Raw genomic sequence first — 22435 nt, 5'->3', positions numbered from 1 at the left:
TTTAAATGTAATTGAAAAATCTCAGCTTGAAAACCACTCACACGAACTTCCTATGACATCATCGTCTTTCATATCAACAGAACATTACCTTGATTCGTGAATCAGACTCCTTTCCAAAATACTCTACGTAAATCTAGTTTGCCCCAAAAAAGAGAATATTTATGCAATAAGTTGTAGTGGTCGCCCCCATCTTTACAGCGAATAGTTTAGTAAAACGGACAGAAAATTGTTTGTTATGAGTGGTTTCTATGGTAACCAAAAAAAGCTCATCATCACCAATTCCTCTCAAGCAACTTCCGAATTATTTATTTTTTGTTTTTTACGGGACAATCAAGAGGGACATTAACGAGAAGGGGTTTTCAGTTTCGGGGGGGTTAGGATATATTTTTTTTTCATCTAATGTCACACTCACACGACATTTCCTTAAGCAAATTTTGAACTTCATATTAAATTATTCTTAATATTAAAACTGTCCGGTAGGACAGTTGTCTAAAGGGGTTGATCGTCTTATACAGGGTGATCCATTTAAAACGCACCAATCGCTAATAACTTTTTAGGAAAGCGGAATTTCGAAAAACACATGAAGTAAACTATATGTTTTTTTTTTTGGTCTAGTTTCCAAATTTTCCACCACCCCCGATGCTGTATCTTCATTTTTGGCGGAGTTACGGCCAAAAACCCGATTAGGGTTTCAAAAAGACCACTGGTTTTGTCACTTGATTATGAAAACTACATAAAAAAACTGTGGAAAATGACTTTAACTCCGTTTCGATATCCCTAATATTAGTTGAGATATTTAAGATCAAAGTTACAATTTGATCTATTAGTGAACGGTTTTCGATATTAATTTTCCACCAGAAATACACCAGTTTTGGGAGGTCCTCTGACTGCAAAAAATGTTATTTTTGACGCAAAGAACAAAAATAATAATAATTGAAGATTTTAAAAATGTAGTGTAGTGTAATGGTTGTGAGTGAATCAGGATAAATTTGTTTTATCATCAAATAAAGGTAACCATCACATCATTTTAATGCACCCAATATGCAAGACTTCTTGACCTATGATTACGGTAAGAATATCTTGCCAATGACGGCAAGAAGTCTTGCATACTGGGTGCATTAAAATGATGTGATGGTTGCTTTTATTTGATGATAAAACAAATTTATCCTGATTCACCCACAACCATTACATTGCAATACATTTTTTAAAATCTTCTATTATTATTATATTTGTTCTTTGTGCTGCCAATAATTTTTTTTTTTGCAGTCAGAGGACCCAAAAACGTGGGTATAATGTGGCACTCGCACGACTTTAATTTATTCTTAGCTCTTTTTTAAATATATTTTATAAATATTATCTGGTATAACTCGCAGAACGTTTCTCTAAAGGACGAGGGTCGTTTGAAAAGTCCGTGCAAAAATAAAAACTACTTAATTTTTTGGGGTAAACCTTTTTTATTTTTCAACATAGTCTCCTTTTAGGCTTAATACACTTCGTCCAACGCTGCTCTAGTTTGTTGATCCCTTCCGAATAATAGGATTTTTCCAAGTCTGAAAAATAGCCATTCGTTTCTGCAATCACCTCCTCGTTTGAATAAAATCTTTTTCCCGCCTGCCATTTCTTCATATTGGGGAACAAATAGTAGTCCGAGGGAGCCAAGTCTGGAGAATAGGGGGGGATGTGAAACGAGTTGGAACCCTATTTCCAATAATTTTGCGATCACAACTGCTGAGGTGTGAGCTGGTGCGTTGTCGTGATGGAAAAGGACTTTTTTTGGGGCCAATCGTGGGCGTTTTTCTTGCAGCTCGGTTTTCAAACGGTCCAATAACGATGAAAAATATGCATCTGTAATAGTTTTACCCTTTTCCAGATAGTCGATGAGGATTATTCCTTGCGAATCCCAAAAGACAGTCGCCATAATCTTTCCGGCCGAAGGAACGGTCTTCGCCTTTTTTGGCGCAGATTCCCCCTTGGTAACCCATTGTTTAGATTGTTCTTTGGTCTCAGGAGTGTAGTGATGTATCCATGTTTCATCCACAGTGACGAAACGACGCTTAAAGTCCTGCGGATTCTTCTGAAACAGCTGCAAACCGTCCTTGCAACACTTCACACGATTTCGTTTTTGGTCAAGCGTGAGCAATCGCGGCACCCATCTTGCGGATAGCTTTGCCATGTCCAAATGTTGATGCAAAATATTATGTACCCGTTCATTCGAGATGCCCACAGCACTAGCAATCTCACGCACCTTCACTCTTCTGTCATCCATCACCATATCATGGATTTTATCAATGATTTCTGGAGTAGTAACCTCAACAGGGCGTCCAGAACGTTCAGCGTCACTTGTGCCCATATGGCCACTCCGAAAATTTTGAAACCACTTATAAACTGTTCTAATCGAAGGTGCAGAGTCACCATAATGTTTATCAAGCTTCTCTTTAGTCTCCTGAGGCGTTTTGCCTTTCATAAAGTAGTGTTTAATCAACACACGAAATTCTTTTTCGTCCATTTTTTGAAAATCACTCGACTTCCTCGATTCAAACGAATGCCAAACACAAAGAAATAGACCGATCTGGCTGAAACTTGGTGTGTGTTCTTCCAAGAGATGCTACTAACTAAACATAACCTCGATACGCGCCAGTGGTGCTATCTCTCTGACTTTGCACGTACGTTTCAAACGACCCTCGTAGCTACCTGTTTCGTCTCCTCCTCCACACATCTCCCTCCTTCACAGGACCGAAAATCCTTCGAAGGATTTTTGCTTTCCAAGATCAGGAGCCTGCCCTCATCGACTCTGGGACTAGTCCATGTCTGAGAGGCGTACGTCAAAAAACGTGTACATACATTTTACTAAATATTAACTTTGCAAAATAATAATAATCTGTTACAACACTTACTTTTTTAAAAGAAAAATAAATAAAAAACTGATGTTAAGGCTTTGGAAGTACCATGAATTTTTCTTTTTTTGTTGACAAATTAAAATTTACTTTTCTCGTCAGCTGATCTAATTACCATCCAGGAATTAACATATGTTATTTTGCAAAAAAAATTGTTAGACAATGTTTCATAAGATAATAAGACAATAATAAGAATGAATGTAATTATGTAAGAAGCATTTGTTTGCAGAAAAAAATTATGTATGCGTAGATCTTAATTTTTGATTTTTCTTTGTCTGCTTGTACTCGTATGTAGGTCATTGCCGTATATGATAAAGGATTGTGCAATTTATTGAGTGCAGCAGTTTTCCCTATTAAACTTTACTTTTAAATGCATTATCCCTCCCCTTTTCTTTTTGTTTTGAGAGCTTTCCTTCTCTTGAAGGTTTTTCCATTCATTGTTTACCGCAAGTCAAAAGTTTTAAGGTTGCTTAAAAAAATTCAGATAGGAAGTAGTAGATTTACCATTCAAGTTTGCTTAACTTTGGATGATTTAAGATGTCAGCTGACCCAGTCTCATTCTGCGTACTTTTCCAGCAACTTCTTTGTTTTCTTATATCAACAGCCATCTTTTCTCAACTCTTCTTGATAAGAAAACTTTTATCACCTCATTGATACCCGTCTTGAGTAGCATGTCCGCTGGCTCCACTACAAAACGGTTATATACGAGGCCTGTAAATTAAGTAATGAGACTGATTTTTTTTATTCAAAAAGAATTACAATTCCATATTGTCACCTTCAAAATAACTTCCTTCTGAAGCCACACAGCGCTGGAGACGTTTCTTCCACTCCTCAAAGCAGTGCTCGAACTCCGATACTGGAATAGCCTTCAGCTGGTAGGTTGGTTGAATTCAGCTGTGGTCGGTTACAGCCGTTTGAATGTTTTCGACTGTCCCAAAATGAGGTGATTCAATCGAAAATGAATTTTACTGGAACGTGTCCATTACTGGTGACGAGTCTTGGGTGTACGAACCAGAAACCAAGCGCCAGAGCATGGAGTGGCACACCTTCAACCTCTCGAAGGCCCAAAAAAGCAAGGATGGCGAAGAATGCATGCTGATTTGTTTTTTCGATATCCACGGAATCGTCCACAAAGAGTTTCTACCTCAAGGTCAAAACGGTCAATCAACACTTTTTTCCGAGAGGTTCTTGAAAAACTTCGAAAAAGGGTCATTCGTGTGAGACCAAACACCGTGATGCAACAAGTTGGTGTTGCATCACGATAATGCTCCTTGTCACACAGCAATTTCAATAAACCAGAGTTTTTGGCCCCAGTAAAAACATTCCTGTGGCTCCTCAGCCTCCTTATTCGCCTGACTTGAGTCCTTGTGACTTTTTTTCTCTTCCCGAAGTTGGAAAAATCACCACAAGGGAACTCATTTTGGGACAGTCGAAAACATTCAAACGGCTGTAACCGACCAGATGAAGGCTATTCCAGTAACGGAGTTCCAGCACTGCTATGAGTAGTGGAAAGAAACGTCTCCAGCGCTGTTTGGCTTCAGAAGGAAGTTATTTTGAAGGTGACAATATAGAATTGTAATTCTTTTTGAATAATTTTTTTTTAAAAAAATCAGTCTCATTACTTAATTTACAGACCTCGTATTGTTCGAAAAGCTGTGTAATACTTGTTTCCTCTTTAATCAGATTAGAGCAAAAAAAATAAAGGATAAGTACTTCTGTAACCTTACCTCAAAGCTTTTACGGAGAGGGGGCGACCAACAAGAAAAAAAAAATCAATGCCGACTAAATCCTGTTTTAGGTTTTAAATCGCAATCAACTCCAGTAGTGTGTATTTCCTTATTCAGAAATAATAATCTTCTTTGTACACGGCCTTAAACTGGGAAGAAGGAAGTATTATAAGAGATTTTCCCTTAGCTACGGCATTGTGATTGTTACGATAAAATAACGTCCGTACAGGCTTAACCATCGTTAGGATCCTCTGGAGGCAGCTGTTTGGGGAGTTTCTCTATTTTTATTTATTTCCGTCCTGTTACGCCCTGAATGGGATATTTTCTCACTGTAGACAGGAAATTAGATTTTTCCCCTTACTATAATTCTTAGCATCCATTTTTAGATCCTCTTGATCATTTTTGCGATCAACATCTTGCACCTTTGCTACATATACGAGGGGGTACCCAAAAATAACCGGAATTGCGTTGCCGCGCATGGAGCTTATGTAGTACGCATTTCTGCCGCTAGACGTGTATAGCGCAATTCCTTGCCAGTTCAGTCCTGCCTGTGTTGTCTGCCTGGCTTGTTCTGTTCATCTGCAGTAATTGTTTTTACCAGCGCTGTTTTGTTCTTTTTTCGTTTTTTATGATGGCAAGTTTAAGTGAACAACGTGCAGCTCTGAAATTTTGTTTTCTACTCGGCAAAAATGCTGCTGAAAGTGTTTTAATGTTGAAAACAGCTTACAAAGATGACGCTATGGGAAAAACTCGAAGTATACGAGTGGTTTACTCGGTTTAAAAATGGCGACATGTCGATTGATGACAAACCTCGTTCTGGACGTCCATCAACAGCCCGAATCGACGAAAATGTTGAAAAAATTCGAGAGCTGGTGTTCACAGACCGTCGACAGACAATTGATCAACTGTCAGAGAGTAGTGGGTTATCTTGGAGCTCGGTTCAGCGAATTTTAACGGAAGATTTGGGGATGAAAAGGGTTGCTGCCAAGTTTGTTCCTCGAGTTCTGACTGACAATCAAAAAGAACATCGAGTTGAAACATGTCGTGCTTTGAAACAACAGCTTGAAACTGATCCAGACTTTCTGTCAAAGGTCATTACTGGTGATGAGTCATGGTGCTATGGTTATGACCCAGAAACAAAGCAACAGTCGAGCCAATGGAAGATGTCATCTTCACCCCGACCAAAAAAATGTCGTCAAGTCAAGTCAAACATCAAAACAATGCTGATTTGCTTTTTTGATGCCAAAGGCGTAGTCCATTCAGAGTTTGTCCCCCCAGGTCAGACCGTCAATCAAACCTTGTATTTGGAAGTTTTGAAAAGATTGCGCAATAGTGTTCGCCAAAAAAGACCCGATTTGTGGCAAACAGGAGACTGGTTCTTCCACCACGACAATGCACCTGCACACACAGCCATCTCTGTTACACAGTTTTTGGCTAAAAATGGCATGTTTCCGCTGCCCCACGCACCTTACTCGCCTGACCTGGCTCCGTGCGACTTTTTCTTATTTCCACGCATGAAAAAGGGCATGAAAGGTCACCGATTTGACAACATTGAAGAGGTCAAGAAAAAAACGAAGAAGGAGCTGTCAGCCATTTTTAAAGATGACTACAAAAAATGTTTCGAACAGTGGAAGCACCGGTGGGACAAATGTATTAGTTGTAATGGAGAGTATTTTGAAGGGGCTAAGGTTGTTCTGTAAAAAATTTGTAAATAAATAGCTTTTAAAAAATAATTCCGGTTTTTTTTGGGTACCCCCTCGTTGTAAGAATTTTTAATAAGTTTTCTGTCTTTTAATACGAAAAATTGGCAGAAAAGTCGATTCAGTCTCAAAAAGAACTGCGGTAATCAAACTAAACTTAAAACACAGACAGACAAATTTCTAAAAAGCCACTTTTTCTTTTTCACACTATCTCAAAATGGTCACTTCCGGTGAACAGCTTCCCCCCCTAAAAAAAATAGAAACTTCGACACCAATTTTTAATACTTCCAAGTATTCAGCAAAAATAAAAAATAAAACAAATTCATGTCTTTAAAGGTGACGTCAATGAGAAGGAAGTTTGACAATGAGACGGACAGTGCTGCTATCTGTGGCTCTTTCAAACTGATCAAAACAGTTTCCACTTATCCCCTTTTTTGGGGGGAAATGACACGTAATAATCCTCTTTCCATTGCGTGCACCTGGACACCATTTCTTCCAGTGAGTTGTTTCTCTTCTAGTACAATGAAGATCTCTTCCGGATCTTTGGGAGGAAAAGAAGCTTTTTCAAAGATGAGCCTTAAAAAGAAGCACTTAGGCAGTTTAACGGGTGAAAGGAGCGGGAAATATAAGGAACGTAAAAGTGGATATATTCAAAGTTATCTTAGTGGAAATCCTTGCCTTTTTTACTCGTATTTTTCAAAATTACTATTACCTACTTTTTGTAAAATTTTCCACTTCATTTTAAGACGTATTTTTTGTTTTCTCAACGTATAACTCTCATTTATAGTGTCACAAAACCGTACATTGTAATCAAATTGTACTTTAGAGATAAACCTAACCATTTATCTCTACTAAAAATGTATGTAAGACGGTTTTCGAAACAGATTATTGTTATTCTGTAAATAAAGAATCTGTTTTTGAAAACCGTCTTACAAATTAAATTACTAGTGATAATATTTCACCGTCACTAAACACTATGAAAACACTCTATGTAACGTAAACACTCTAAAGTGACGCTAAACCTTTCCAGACTATAACCTAACATTCAGGTTTGGGTCGCGTTGTCGTCAGCCCTCCTCTGATGGCAATTTTACATGAACTCAACAAATTTTTATACTTCCGGTTTCGAAATTTGGATCGCTAGGTTACATACAGCTCGTTTGGTAGTGCACAATCTATAGCAGTGATGGCCGACCTATGACTCGCGCAAGCTTTTTTACTGACCTACACAATTGCTAGGCAACCATTTACGCGGGTTGATTTAGATTTTCTAATTGTGGTGGATAATTTATATTCTATCTGTATTTTTTTTTCAATCACGCATTGACACAAAAGCAATTTAAATGCCTATCTATAACCTTTAGTTTGATCATTACAGTTCTAAAACGCAAATGACGACAAATGTTTTTGTAGTATTTGAAATAAAGCAAAAGTGTTTATAAAATATCAAATAAAATGTATAATTTTACTCATATTTTGTTTGTTACAAAAAAAATCGACAACCCAAAGCACAAGTAACCATATTTAGAGTTTTCTTCAGATAAAACACACTTTTGTTCAGGTTATGTTTGTAAAAAGAGCACTTCCATAGCCACTTGTTTCGTCCCCGTTTTACCCCGTTAAGCCAACTGAATTTTAAAGATGTTTAGATTTTTGAAAATATTCAATTAAAAAATTTTTAAACTTAACTCTTGTGCAAATGGGCATTAGTGACCCACGTCTCAAAAAAGGTTCGCCATCCCTGATCTATAGCTTTCCTGTGATTTTATAGCTTTGAAGTTTTTTTTTTTTTTTTTGCTTACTCAAACACACTTCCGGACTCAGTTGACCTCAAAAACGGAAGATCTCCTAGTGAAAACTAGAAATCAAGAATTCCACATGATCGTAATAATTTCCGGTCATTGTAAGAGAAAGTAAACAAAACAAAAATTGTGAATTATTCATTAACAATAAACTAGCTTCATTAATAAAGTTTTTATTTTATGTTGACTAAGCCCATTCATAACAGTAAAAGGAGTCACTCCTTAATGAAATAATTATTTTTTTTTAATTCAATAATTTAAAATTGACCTAATTATCAATGGGGAGAAAATATCATTGATATTCTTGAGGCATATTGGATGAATGGGAGTGCTTGATTGATGATTCATTTCAGACAGGTTTTTGTTTTTTGGTTTTTAATAAAGTGACTCAAGTAGTTTAAATACATATTTATATTTTTTTATAATAAATTTTTCGTATTCATTTTGTATTCACCCTTTTTATGGTATGACTCAAATGAATAAATATGATTTTCAATCAGGTTTTTTCTTTATTTAATCATTTATGTATTATGTATTCACACGTGATGCGTTCATTATTTGGAATGGTTTGTCATTTATTTGTATTGTTTGCATTGTTTTTGTTTTAAAAGAATGCGGAAGGTAGAAGAATCGTGTATTTCTTTGAATAAATTGTTTAATTAGTATTATTATAAAGCTTCCTTAAGGATAAGTTATGATTTAACTATTATTATTATTATTATTATTATTATTTGTGAACCCATAGGCAAACTCGCGTTAATCACCTAAAAAATGCACACCAAATAAAGAGTGACTCAATGTAGTGCGAGATACGAACGTTCTAAGTGAAGTCGATCTCTCTTACACCAAATCGATTAATTGCACCTCTGATGGTGGTGAATGAATGTCTGAATCCGGGGCCAGGATACAGTAAAAATGTGTTTTAAGATGGATAAAATCAAAGAGATGGTATCCATGTTGGTTTATTTTACTTTTATTTGAAGAATATTGTCCCAGTAAATTCGGAGGTAAATTTTTTTTATTTAGGGTTCCCTCTAACGTGCCATTTCAGTATTAATGTACGGTTATAACCACTTACGTATACAGGGTGAACCAGTAAGTATTGTCCCATAGGCCTACAGTGTCATACGAATAGTACATCTAAAGTGGAGTTCAATGACGTATTGGCCAACTTCATAATTTTCACTGTTCTTGAGTGACGTCACTTTCAATTTTTTTTCTAAAATCATCACTTTTTTTTTTTTGCAATAAATAGTTATTTATTTAACAAGTGTGGAAAGTAGTACTTTTCCTCACGCGAGGCAGGGTTTGCACGCACGAGCGAGCAAAGCGAGGCGAGTGCAAGTGCAAATTGCCGAGTGTGTGGAAAATACTTAACACTCGAGTTAAATATTATATTTTTTCTGCAACCATTAGATTTATTAACTAAAAAAATTAAAAATTTCATTTTTACAGTCTACAAAAAGTAATTTATTTATTATAAACATTTATTGTTATATTACAATTATTTACATTACTTATTACATTTTCTGCTGTTTCTTTTATTGATGGAGGAGTGTTTTCTAAACAGGCATCACTAGAATCCATTTTAAATTTCTATAAGGTAACACTATAACCTTTTTAACTGTTATAATTAAAAATATCTAATTATTTATTAAAGTATTATTTTTATTTCTATATTCCTTTCAATTTTTATTTTATCGTTTAATATTCGTTTTTTAATTATTTAGTTACGTTAAATAAGCTTATTAAAGTTTTACAGAAAATATTTATGTTAATAACAAAACTTCTTATATCAAGGAAGCACAATAAAGTTTTTCCACACACTAGTGCGGAAAGTGACACTAATGGGAATTTCCCCCCACTAGTGTGGGAAGTTGGGCATTACACAGCTGATTTTAATTGAGTAATGAGAACTTCCCTACATGGTTGCAGAAAAAATGTTATTACTCAGAAAGTTTTATTCCGAATTCGATTCCGATGACACGGTTAGATAGACAGATAAATATTCTAAAAATTGATATTATTTCGAAGCATAAGTTATTCTCCAAACAGCCTCAATCTTCCTCCGAATGCTGGAAAAATAAAAGTAATCGAAATTTTTGAAGAAAACTCACATTAGGCCCTTACGTGTGATCATTATCAGAACTAGGTGCTGGCCACTTTTCTAGTAAAAGTTTCCTTGTTCAATGGGCTTTCAAAACGGTATATAATTTTCCAGGATTCCTTTTATCTTCGTATGAGAAATTACGTTTGTTTTGCAAGAAAACATATTCACGAGCACACAACAGTGTTAGTTTATCAAGTTGTTTAATTCATTGAAAACTCTTTTAGATGGACCGGTAGTCAATTTTTACTTAAGGGCCTAATGAGTTTTCTTAAAAATTTCGATTACTTTTATTTTTCCAGCATTCGGAGGAAGATTGAGGCTGTTTGGAGAATAACTTATGCTTCGAAATGGTATCAGTTTTTAGAAAATTTATCTGTCTTTCTAACCGTGTCATCAGAATCCGAATTCTTGAGTAATAACATTTTTATTGGGAAAAAGTAATGATTTTAGAAAAAAAAAATTTAAAGTGACGTCACTCAAGAACAGTGGAAAATAAGAAGTTGGCCAATACGTCATTGAACTCCACTTTAGATGTACTACACACAGTAGGCCTATGGACAATACTTACTGGTTCACCCTGTATACATACAATAAAGAACGGGGTAAATATTTCGATTTTAAAAAATATTCTTTGACCGGAAGTACCATTTTACTAAAAAGGTTTTGGTCACTTTTCGAATCTTGGCCGGAAGTACCGCTTTTCGAAATATCATTTTGGAGTTATTATGGTGTCTTAAAAGAATTTAACGTGTTCATACCTAAAATTTTTCATTTGTGTTCCAAAAAAAGAAAAAATCGATTTAAAAGTTAAGAAATGCAGTTTTAGAAGTGACGGATCTACGTGAATGTTTCCCATCAAACGTCACGATATAAATATCTCCTGCTATGTTTGTGATGTCCCAAAATGTAACCACTGCCAGTTTACTGAGTGTGCAACATACATAAGGTGTGTGGTATGTCTCTCATCAGTTTGTACAGCCTCTGGGGAGGTAAAGTCTCCTCATATCTTTGGCCTGGGGGGGCCTTCCGGAAACCAGTTTTAATCTTGTTGAAACAGTTTTTCTTTTCTTAATCACAACCCTAAAACAACATCCATCTCTTGGTTGGAGATAACTCTCCCTTGTTAGTAATTGTTGGGAGTGGGGCGCGGTGAAAGAATGTTTCTAGAAATAGGAATATCTTATTTTGGGGGACACAGGGTGGGGAAGGGGGTTCATTTTAAAGCTGAACGATAAGCCAATGAGATTCCTACAAAGTGTTGCGCAATTATTGTAATTTTGGGAGGATTTATTAAATTCTCTCCCTCATTTTAAATTTTAGAAAATCTTTCATTACACTTATTACATTGGAATCTCCAGTACGCTAACCACTGCGCTAATCCCTTTCCTTCCGCTAGATATTTAATCTTTAAGCAATTTTCCACCCAATTATCTCTACTTGGATTTATTGCCTTTCCTTCTGCCCTTAGAAAGGGTGAAACATTTCTGTCACAACCATACTGGTCTTATATTACGTGTTTAACTTGTCCCCCACCCTTCGCTCGCAGTGGGATGAAGATAAAAGACAAACATTTTTTTTTTTTAAAAAAGGGGGATTAACTATAATAAATCAGGATGCCTCTTAAGATTTATCTTCCCAAAGAGCAGAATATGGGGGGGAGAGAATTAAAGAGAAAAGGAGGGGAAGGAAGTTAAGTCATGATGGTTATCTTCATACGTCACCAGAAAAGTAATTTTTACCCTAAAACCTCACCGTGATTCTGTTGTGGATATCCTCAGTTTCAGTGCAGCGTAGTTCTGAGGAGGGAGAGGAACTGAAAAATGTATTATTATGGAGAAATAATGTTAAACATATGGTGGAGAGAGAGATCTGTATTTCTGGATACTACAGAAGGCATTCGGAAGTGTTGTTAAGAAGTGTACGTGAAAAATGTTATGGTTGAGATGGGGGCACATTTGAATAGGGGGGGGGGCCACCTTTGAACAGTTTCAATTTTTCGCCAAATATTTAAAACATTTATGATTGGTAATTTTCTCCAATATGTTGTGGTAGACCTGTTGTATAATTGACCCAGAGTTTTCCTTCGTTTTCCATTGTTTGGTAAAGTCCAGAATTGAGGAATGCTATATTTTGTAAGGTGGAAGTAAAAATTTTTGTTGCAGCTTTGTAAATGTATTACAAAGATTTGTAGTGGACAAGATGTAAGTATTGTTAGTCCCCATATTAACATTTGGAATTCGTATTTTTAAATCTAGTCTATTTTTGTTGTTTTTCATCGCATAGTAATTTCAAATTAGGACTTAATGATGTTAATTTTATTCTCAAATTAGGTTCGACATCCAATCTGTTTCGATACTTATTTTTTAAGTACACCAAGGCTGAGAACGCAGTTTCACACGTATAAGTGGAGACAAAAGGCATTAAAAATTGTATCGCTTTTTCGCTTACGCTTGGATATTCCTTTTTGACAGCGCAACCAAAAATCAATTAGTGGTACAGTTTCAAACACTTTATTAAGATCGGTGTCGCATGAAATTTCAATTAAATTATCAACTTCTTGTTCACTAAGATTAAGCATTTCTACCTTTTCAATATCGACAGAAATCGACTGAATGACGAATCGAAATCAGCCAATCAGAGCATCCGAATTTAAAAGGTCCGGTAGGAAACGGTGTTAAAGGGTTGCCATCTGCAGTACTTGTAAATGTTTCGAAAAATATTAAATTTAGAGCAAAATGTTATAGATATTTTGTGTTTTTACAATTTTTGCCATGACCCAGCTGAATTTTTCTGCGACCCACACTTTGGGAAATGCTGGGCTAAGGTATTTCCGGTTTTTAGGTTCGTAAATGGCGTTTTTACGTGGAAAGTTTTTTTTTATGGGTTTACACTAAACTTTGTTATGCTCTACGTAGTAGTTGTGGTGATTGATGATTGGTAAACCCACCTGCTCTGTATTGATTAATGACTTTATTAGAATTTAATTTATATATTTGTGTGTGCATGGGATTGGTGGGGGGGGGGTGAAAGGAAGTGATGAAAAGGGAAGGAAGTTCACCTAACTCAGTGGTGCCTTTATGATCGTTCCGTAAAAACTGGCTGGGGTGTGATCTTTTGATAATTAAATAAAAACATTTTGTCAGTCACACACCCCCACCAGCAGGGGGGTGGCCGCTAGGCCATTTCTCTTTATTGTTGGCTCGTATTTAAGAGCACATATCGTGCTTTTCAACTGTGGGTGTTACTTTTCTTTCAATGCTACGGTCTGTCGGTCTGTTAACGTGTCCGCTATGGGTATGAGCATTGACGTAGGTCTCAATTGCTTTCTTGTACCCATTGTTGGAAGCGGGTAGATATTGTTTCCGGCGTACTGTGGCCCCCCCCGCTACATCCTCCCTCGGTAATCCCTTGGGTACGTCATCTAGTCACATATTGACGCGCACACAATGACAATATTTTGGCCCGGCCATCCCCCTCTACTATAAAAACTGCCGTGCCGTACTCCTTTCTTAACGTGTCCAGCCGTGAAACGTCACAAAGTTTCCTGTTGTTAGTGCGCCAAAAAAAATATATTCGTGTACTATTATAGCCCTAGCAGTGGGTCACATCCGGCCGGAAGTATACTTACTACCACCACCTTCCCCCCTATTCAGTTGGCCGTTTCTTACTCCACCCATTCTGAACACATACAGAACTATATGTTAATTGTACGCTTCACCATCCCAGAAAAACCGTTCCAGGTGTCATGGGGACCACTGGTGCTTTCTGCCTATTTCCCTTCTTCTTTCTCCTTTGCTTTCTTCTTCTACTTCTTGTTGTTGGACCATCCTGCCCTGAAGGTAGAAAGAAAACCACCAATAGTTCACCAAAACTTAATTACAGTCGAACCTCTCAATAACGGGGGAAAAGCAAAGTGGCTGCTGTTTGGAGGTGGTCGTTAGAAGGAGTGTAGGCAAGTTTCATAATGAAAAAATATGGGTTTTTTTAAAAATGGTTTATTATTAATAGATTTAAAAACGTACATAATTACATAATTATTGCAGCAGCTATATGATATGCATCAAATTTTTCTTAATTATCCAATAAAATTTATCAAAAAACTACATATTATTCACTTAAATAATAATTTTTATAACAATTTTTATAATAATCATCACATTTATTCATAACAATAATAATTTATAGTAAAATTATCATCATACTATCATCTATTATTAGAAAAATAGAACATACCTTTCGGCAAGTTGACTTTTGGCTCGATTTAGTTTTTGCAAAATCTTTCCAACACATTTATTTTTCTCTTTCTAGAGTTAACCACTTTCGTTTCAAAGATATATCGGAAAAAATAATATTGTTCGTCCAGATTAGATTAGAATAGTTTTTGGGAGGGGACCTACGCCCCATGGCAACGCAGTTCAAGAGATTATTGTGCCAACCCCTTCTTAGTTCTAGTAAGCGAACCCTCCTCTCCTAAAGAGGTTGAGGACTTTCCCTACTAGTTCTTTTTGCGCTACTTATCTCCTTCGGCCTCCAGCGTTCCAAAGGTTTCTTAGCGCAAACGTTCGATTGCAACACAATCGAACAGCAGGTGAGAGGCCGTTTCCTCCTCTTCCTGACTCTGGCCTCTCTTCAAAACGCATAAATCTTTCGTCTTTTCTTCGTCCAAAGTAATGTTGAAAAATGATTAAAATGGTAAGACAAGATGTATGGAGCTTATATAGGAAACTTTAGGAAAAACCAGAAAAAAAAGAAAAACTTGAGAGGGGATAATTATTTTTTTATCGCCGCGTCGAAGGAACTTTTTTAATAATAAGGTGGTCGTTGGTGGGAGGTGAAACATATAATCCGTTCCCCAAAATCAATGTCCGCGCGGTAGCTACGTAGAGTGACCGTTAGACGGTGGAGGTTCTTTTATATAGAATGAGTATAGGGGTAAAACGGGGAAATCCTACAAAACTGGTACGTAAATGGAGGTGGCCGCTAGTGAGGAGGTGCCCCTTTACGGGAGGCTCCACTGTAATTGTATTGTTGCCATGACATTGAATCTGTACTTTTTTGAATGTGTGTGCCTAATTGTTTTTTTTTATAATTCTGTTTCTTATTTGAATGAATTAAGAATACAATTTACTCTATTCATGATTTTTCTTTTTAGTTGAACAAACCTGGCATGAATAGGATATTTAATAAACTGCGAAATAAATAATGTATTTCCGGTTGCTGGGAAATGTGTATTTACCTTCCTGTAACATCTAACTTTTTCTCCTTTTGTTCCAAAACACGTCCAGAATTGACGCACACACTAATGTCATCTTACTGTATTTATTACAATTTCTCTCCCACCCTCTTGTCAAAATTTTAAATTCCCCCGAAGTTCTTAAAATTACCCCTGCATTGTACACTGCACCAAATACGTAATGTTCTGTCTGAAAAGGGGCATCCTGTAAATATGTTATTCTTGAGATAATTTTAGCCACGCGCTTCTAATTCAAGTTATTTAGTAAAAGAGGGAAGTGAAAAGAATTCACCCCAGTTATACCAACCAACATCTGTTCGTATAATTTTCTCCTCTCCCCCCCCCCCTATAATATAGATATTGCCTTTGTGTTTGTTTGGTAATATGTTGCTGGAAGCATGTGGCATACGTCATCACCAATAGAATCGTATACCTCACTTTTAGTTCAACTAATATTTTATTTTTATAGAGTCACAGTTACCTCTTTGAACAACTTTTGTTGACGTTTTTTTTTTGTTTGAAAGCTTTATTAATTTAATATTTAGGAAATGAAATAGAACTCATTAGTGTAGTACGTAATAAAAGTAACTCCCTGGTGCTTTCTGGGAAATTTATTGCGGGGTGGAGCGTGAAACATGAATGGAGGGGTGGTCTAATGTCCGGTATCGCCATTTTATTCACTTCCGGCCATCATCTTATTCACTTGCTCATTAAAACTTGTTAACAGTAATTAAAAGTTAAGATCATGAGTTTACACAAATCAGTTACCTCTCCCATATCAATAACCAGTTAAGCGTGTTTGACGTGTATAATACACGTCAAACCAAATCTCTGTTACGGTGCGTTCGACGTGGTGTATACTCGTTGTGAAAAATATAAAATTGCCATTAACTACAAAAAAAACTGGAAATTTTAATAAAATACAATAAGAATATTATTTGGTGGGATGTTTCCTTTATCTTACCAATAGAACTGCGGTGGGAGTCAGCCAAATTGATAAGTGGTTGGTACATGTTTGGTCTCCGCATTAGGGATTGGGAATTACCTCGCACAAATAGAAGCTCTCAACCCTTGTTCAGACCTTACAGTACGAGCATGATTTCATTTTGCACAGAATTCAAAAAAGCTCTTTTCTTCCTTGTAAAAAACTCTTGCGTCTCTAGTTAACTAGAGGCAATGCATACGTGAAGAAGCGGTGCAAGATTTTGGAATGAGCACAGAATGAGCTCTGGTAATCTCAAGCCCCCGAGAGAGAGATTGCAGAAAAAGTTGCTTGCAGTGACTATTAAAGACGTTTGTAAACTTTTTAATTGTTTTGCCCTGCGTTCGACATGTGTATACCACGTCATTGTCGTGATTTTAATTCGAGCACACTGTGGGTGGGTTTTTAAAACTAAATTCCGTAATGTATACGCTTAAGCGCAATTTGACAGTATTTCTTGTTGGTCTACAGTGCAGGATATTATCATTTGGTCCTTCTTCCATCATCAGGGGGCAGATTGTAACTTCATTCACGTCATCGTCTCACACTAAACTTGGACGGATAAAATAAAAAAGATGTTTAAACAACGCGATAAGAGAAACTCCGTATTTAGATATTTTTAGATAAACTTTATCCATTATTCTTGTGCTCATGGTTTATTTCTTTGTTCTTAAAATGGAACAAAAACAAGTTTGCAAGGGAAACTAAAATAATAAACATGGCAGCATCATTAATGACGTACCTTACTCATGACGCTCACAATTAAATTCAAAATACACGTAAGGGGTTACCATAGAATAGGGTTTAAGCCCTAACTAAAGTTACAAGCGTGCAAAAAAGAAAAGGCAAACCCACCTGACATTTTAAACACAACTTCCGTTTCAAATATGTACATAACGAATGCGTGTTGGTGAATACTTTCAGCTATACACATTCCAACTACCTCTTTGGGTTCTAAAGACCAAAGTAACGGAAAAGAGAGAGAGAAAAAAAATGTGTAGTCAGGAAGTACTTATAAGTGTAGACGAAATCTCTGCACCAAACTCATTAATATATATATCTCTGAAGATGGATGAAAATCCGAATTTGTTTGTTTTTTATTGAATGACATTATTTCTTATATTGCCAATATTTTTTGTAATTATTTTACTGAACACCATAATTTTAATGTTATTTTTAAACTTATTATTTTTGTCTGTTCGCAGGTGAGTACATTTACTAATTTCCTGTTTTCAATTTCCGGCCCTTCCGCTTCCTCTAGTGAGTAACAATTCTCCTTTCAGTTCTCTTATATTATGTATTATGTATTTATCTGCAGTTCTACTCTACTTGTGCTGAATTTTATTCTAAATAAAAGTAGTCTTCAAGATGGCGGACATAATTAAAATTTTGCACTCGTCCATTTAGGTAGGTGGCGCTATGTTCTTCAACTTTATTTAGTATTCAATCCTGGTCGATTAACAGCTAGAAAGCAAGGGACGTGCAGGGGATGTCTTAATTAAAATAAATTTATGGAGGCCCTGAATTAAGAAAAGAGTAATTTTGGTTTTAGAGTACTTCTATAGTAAAGCCAAATGTATTCCCTAGCCTGCTTTATCTAGGGCCGCTGGCTACTTTACTTAGAGGGCGTACCAGACAGGCGAAGGAGTTCATAACGGGGCTATTCGCCAAGGGCTGACTGCAGAATTAATCCATCAAGGCCGCATGGGGCTATCAAGGATAATTGTAGGGCCTATTAACTGGGCCAAACTGCAGGCTCAGAAAGCATCTGTGCATCGCATGGGCACCTGGCGGATGATAGCTTTCTGTAGGTTCTGTCAGGAGGAGGAGGAGGAGGGAACAGGCACTCTGCACATGTTGTGCCAGTGTGAGGGGCTTGTCAGGGGCTAAGGATGTTACTTCTCCGGGGGGAGTGAAAGTCCAAGGCCTGTGAGCTTTACCCAAGAATTAAGAGTCTGATTAATAGGATGGGGTCTGGAGGGTGAGCTCTAGAGAAGGAGAGCCACAATAGATACAAAGAGGTCGCAGTGGCGTAGGCCTTAAGTGTCGCCCTATTAGAATGTTATCTTAGAGTGCGCACCAGAAACCTCCTAGGCTCTCCGTATTCCAAAACTGTTGTCACCCCTGTGTCATCCATTCTTTGGCCATGGATTGTGCTAGGAGAGAGCGGGCGGTCAACAGCGCAGTTCAGGGATATCCAGAACTGTTTACTCTTCATCCTCCTATCCAATCACGCTTTAAGAAGTACGGCGGAGAATGACTCCCTTATATATATCAGTTACAATGGAATGTGTCAGATTGTTGAATATACCTCCTCCAATTCCAGCCATGAGATCGTTCGTCCCTATTGGTCGTCGCAATTATCCAGTGAAGCTAGAGATCAGATTTCATTATGGTGGGGGACTTCTCTTGTACATATAATGAGAAATAAACCAGGTTTTGTAATTAAAGTAATATTTCTTAGTAAACCCCCAACTCAGTTGTACATGCATGAACATGCATATCTTGATGTTACCTCCTCCCACCTTAAACACGTGAGTCCCTCCTATTAACATAATTACGAATTCAGAGTTGTTTATTATCATTATTTTTTACTTGCCTCCATGTTATCTAGGCTAGAAAATTAGACATCCCAAAAAAACATAACCATTTTGATTTCTTAGTTTTTGGTTTATTTGTTTTCTTTTAAAAAGCGTTTTTTATTTTTTTTAAAAAACGTGTAGGACAAAAAACAGGAAGTGCGTGCTACGTAATTATTATACTTCTCTAGATCCTAGAACAGCTACAAAATATTGTAATTATAATAAATGGATTGATTGAGTTAATATAGTTGTTATTATTATTGTTCAAAATTCCATGTTAATTTTATCTTATTTTAGAATAGACGATTACCTACGAGGGTCGTTTGAAAAGTCCGTGCAAAGTCAGAGAGATAGCACCACTGACGCGTATCGAGGTTATGTTTAGTTAGTAGCATCTCTTGGAAGAACACACACCAGGTTTCAGCCAGATAGGTCTATTTCTTTGTGTTTGGCATTCGTTTGAATCGAGGAAGTCGAGTGATTTTCAAAAAATGGACGAAATAGAATTTCGTGTGTTGATTAAACACTACTTTATGAAAGGCAAAACGCCTGAGGAGACTAAAGAGAAGCTTGATAAACATTATGGTGACTCAGTACCTTCGATTAGAACAGTTTATAAGTGGTTTCAAAATTTTCGGAGTGGCCATATGGGCACAAGTGACGCTGAACGTTCTGGACGCCCTGTTGAGGTTACTACTCCAGAAATCATTGATAAAATCCATGATATGGTGATGGATGACAGAAGAGTGAAGGTGCGCGAGATTGCTAGTGCTGTGGGCATCTCAAATGAACGGGTACATAATATTTTGCATCAACATTTGGACATGACAAAGCTATCGGTCGTTTCGTCACTGTGGCTGAAACATGGATACATCACTACACTCCTGAGACCAAAGAACAATCTAAACAATGGGTTACCAAGGGGGAATCTGCGCCAAAAAAAAGGCGAAGACCGTTCCTTCGGCCGGAAAGATTATGGCGACTGTCTTTTGGGATTCGCAAGGAATAATCCTCATCGACTATCTGGAAAATGGTAAAACTATTACAGGATGCATATTATTCATCGTTATTGGACCGTTTGAAAACCGAGCTGCAAGAAAAACGCCCACGATTGGCCCACAAAAATGTCGCTTTTCCATCACGACAACGCACCAGCTCACACCTCAGCAGTTGTGGTCGCAAAATTAATGGAAATAGGGTTCCAACTCGTTTCACATCCCCCCTATTCTCCAGACTTGGCTCCCTCGGACTACTATTTGTTGCCCAATATGAAGAAATGGCTGGCGGGAAAAAGATTTTATTCAAACGAGGAGGTGATTGCAGAAACGAATGGCTATTTTTCAGAGCTTGGACAAATCCTATTATTCGGAAGGGATCAACAAACTAGAGCAGCGGTGGACGAAGTGTATAAGCCTAAAAGGAGACTATGTTGAAAAATAAAAAAGGTTTACCCCAAAAAATTAAGTAGTTTTTATTTTTGCACGGACTTTTCAAACGACCCTCGTACAATACTAATAAGAATTTTAAAAAAAATAATAATAATTATAAAATTCTTAATTTTGATTTTGATTTAGTCGAGCGGAAGTTGATCGTTTTATATTAATTCAATAAATTTTCTAGTTTTTAACGATTTTTTCCCCCCCTCTCGCATAAATTCTCCAAATTTCTATAAAAATTTAAATTGCATTAAGAAAATCTGTAAATATTATTGCTAAAATTTTTTTTTGTATTAATATTATTAATTAATTAGATTATCCAATATTTATTTAATATATGATATAGTTGTATTTATTTTTGAGTAATTGAATTAATATAATTAAGTGATTAGTCGTTAGGTGTATTTTATAATTAATATAGATGAGTCACGCACATCTATATGGGGGTTAGTTTAAAAATATATTTCTGTCGTTTTATAGGTCACGTATTGTTTAATATGACGTCATTTCTGGTTCCTCTAACAGAGGGATGAGTTTTTTGTTGTTTTTGCCGGAAATATTAAAATAACGACGACTTACAAAAGTTGACTGACAGACATTTTTTTTTCAAACTAAGAATTTCTGGGCATAACGTTTAATGTAGATTATAAAAAAAATGACTATTACGTCATAATGGCACTTTAAACCGACTTTAGTCAGAAATGATGGGTTGCACTGGCGAAGTTGCATTGCTATGATACGAGTACTGTTGGTTCTTCCTTACTAAGGCAGTTTTGATGCCTTCTTATTAGGAAAATATTTATTTATTTTATTTTTACGAAATATCCTGCGTGTGCACTTCCGTATTACCCAAAACGGAAACCAAAGTTAAAACTTAGTACTTCAGTTAAAGTCTCTCCAGACAAGCTTACTCGTACTTTAACTTAGCTGTCACAAGTTTCTCCACCGGAAAAAACGTATTTCAAGCTTGATTTTTTTCGTTTATTTTTAGTCAAATTACAATAAAAAATTATGCACAACGTTTAATCGAAAAATTTGTCGTAATTATTTTCGATTTAGGATCGATTCTTCTTTTAGAAGGGAAGGTCGATTAGAAGAGTAACTTTCTAAAGTAATATTTTCTGTTTTAAGTTACGTGTGTTCGAGTCTCTTTTAATGAGTTGGCTTAAATTCAGAATTTTAAGGAAATTCTAGAAACCGGATGTACCAATTTGGATTTTTTTAAAAGATTTTATTGATTTTTTCTGAAAAATAGCTGCCGGAAATTATTTAAAGTGGGAATCATCTTTTAAAGTGACATTTTGGTTGAATGTACAGTATTACCAACTGTGCAATGTTAAAAAAAGTGGGTGTATTTTTTTAAAGTTCGTCGATGTTGTAAGAGGGAAGTCGTGTCAGTTTTTTTTGATGATGCAGTTCGAAGCTATTTCCGGTATTTTTTTTTTTTTTTTTAACGAAGTACTACAAAACTGTTGTGTTAATTAAAACCAGATTTTTTATAATACTTAATAAAAATATTGTTTAAAACTGGACAGTAGAACATACTAAAACAATTCCCATAATTAGGTAAACTTTAAACAAGAGAACAATTGACAATTTTCACGATAACAAATACCTATTATTATACAAAATAAGCAGAAAACAAGTCCTCGTGGGAAAGCCATTCCAAGCGTGAAAGCGCAACAATGAAAAGAAAAAAAGGAAACTGTAAAAAGATTTGATGCTCCCAGCTAGCTGTGGGTGGAGAGGTCCCCGTTCAGGAAGGAAGAAGATCTTGACTGTCTCCACGGACCGGCTAACTTAGAGGATGTCCGGCTTCCTTATATTCCTCTCTCTCTCTCTCTCTGTGAAGAGTGTGGGAAGAAGACTAACGAGAGGAAGTGCTAAGACCTCCCCCCCCACTTGGATCGGGGAGGGGCGATTTATTATTTAAGGGCAGATGAGCGTAAAGTTTTGTGTTCCACTTTGT

At 36.4% G+C, this 22435-nt stretch overlaps 1 protein-coding gene across 3 annotated transcripts in view; it reads left to right on the top strand.

The window, feature by feature from the left end:
• Positions 1 to 22435, top strand: part of Hecw (Hecw ubiquitin protein ligase) — a 204406-nt gene that overhangs the window by 4274 nt on the left and 177697 nt on the right. The gene's annotated exons all lie outside the window — the stretch shown is intronic.

The sequence above is a fragment of the Rhodnius prolixus genome, unplaced genomic scaffold (genome assembly GCF_049639745.1).
Source record: "Rhodnius prolixus isolate KJV_2025 unplaced genomic scaffold, Rpr scaffold_7, whole genome shotgun sequence".
NCBI lineage: Eukaryota > Metazoa > Arthropoda > Insecta > Hemiptera > Reduviidae > Rhodnius > Rhodnius prolixus.
Note: the sequence above shows the minus strand (reverse complement) of the source record. Positions and strands in the feature narration are given on the sequence as shown.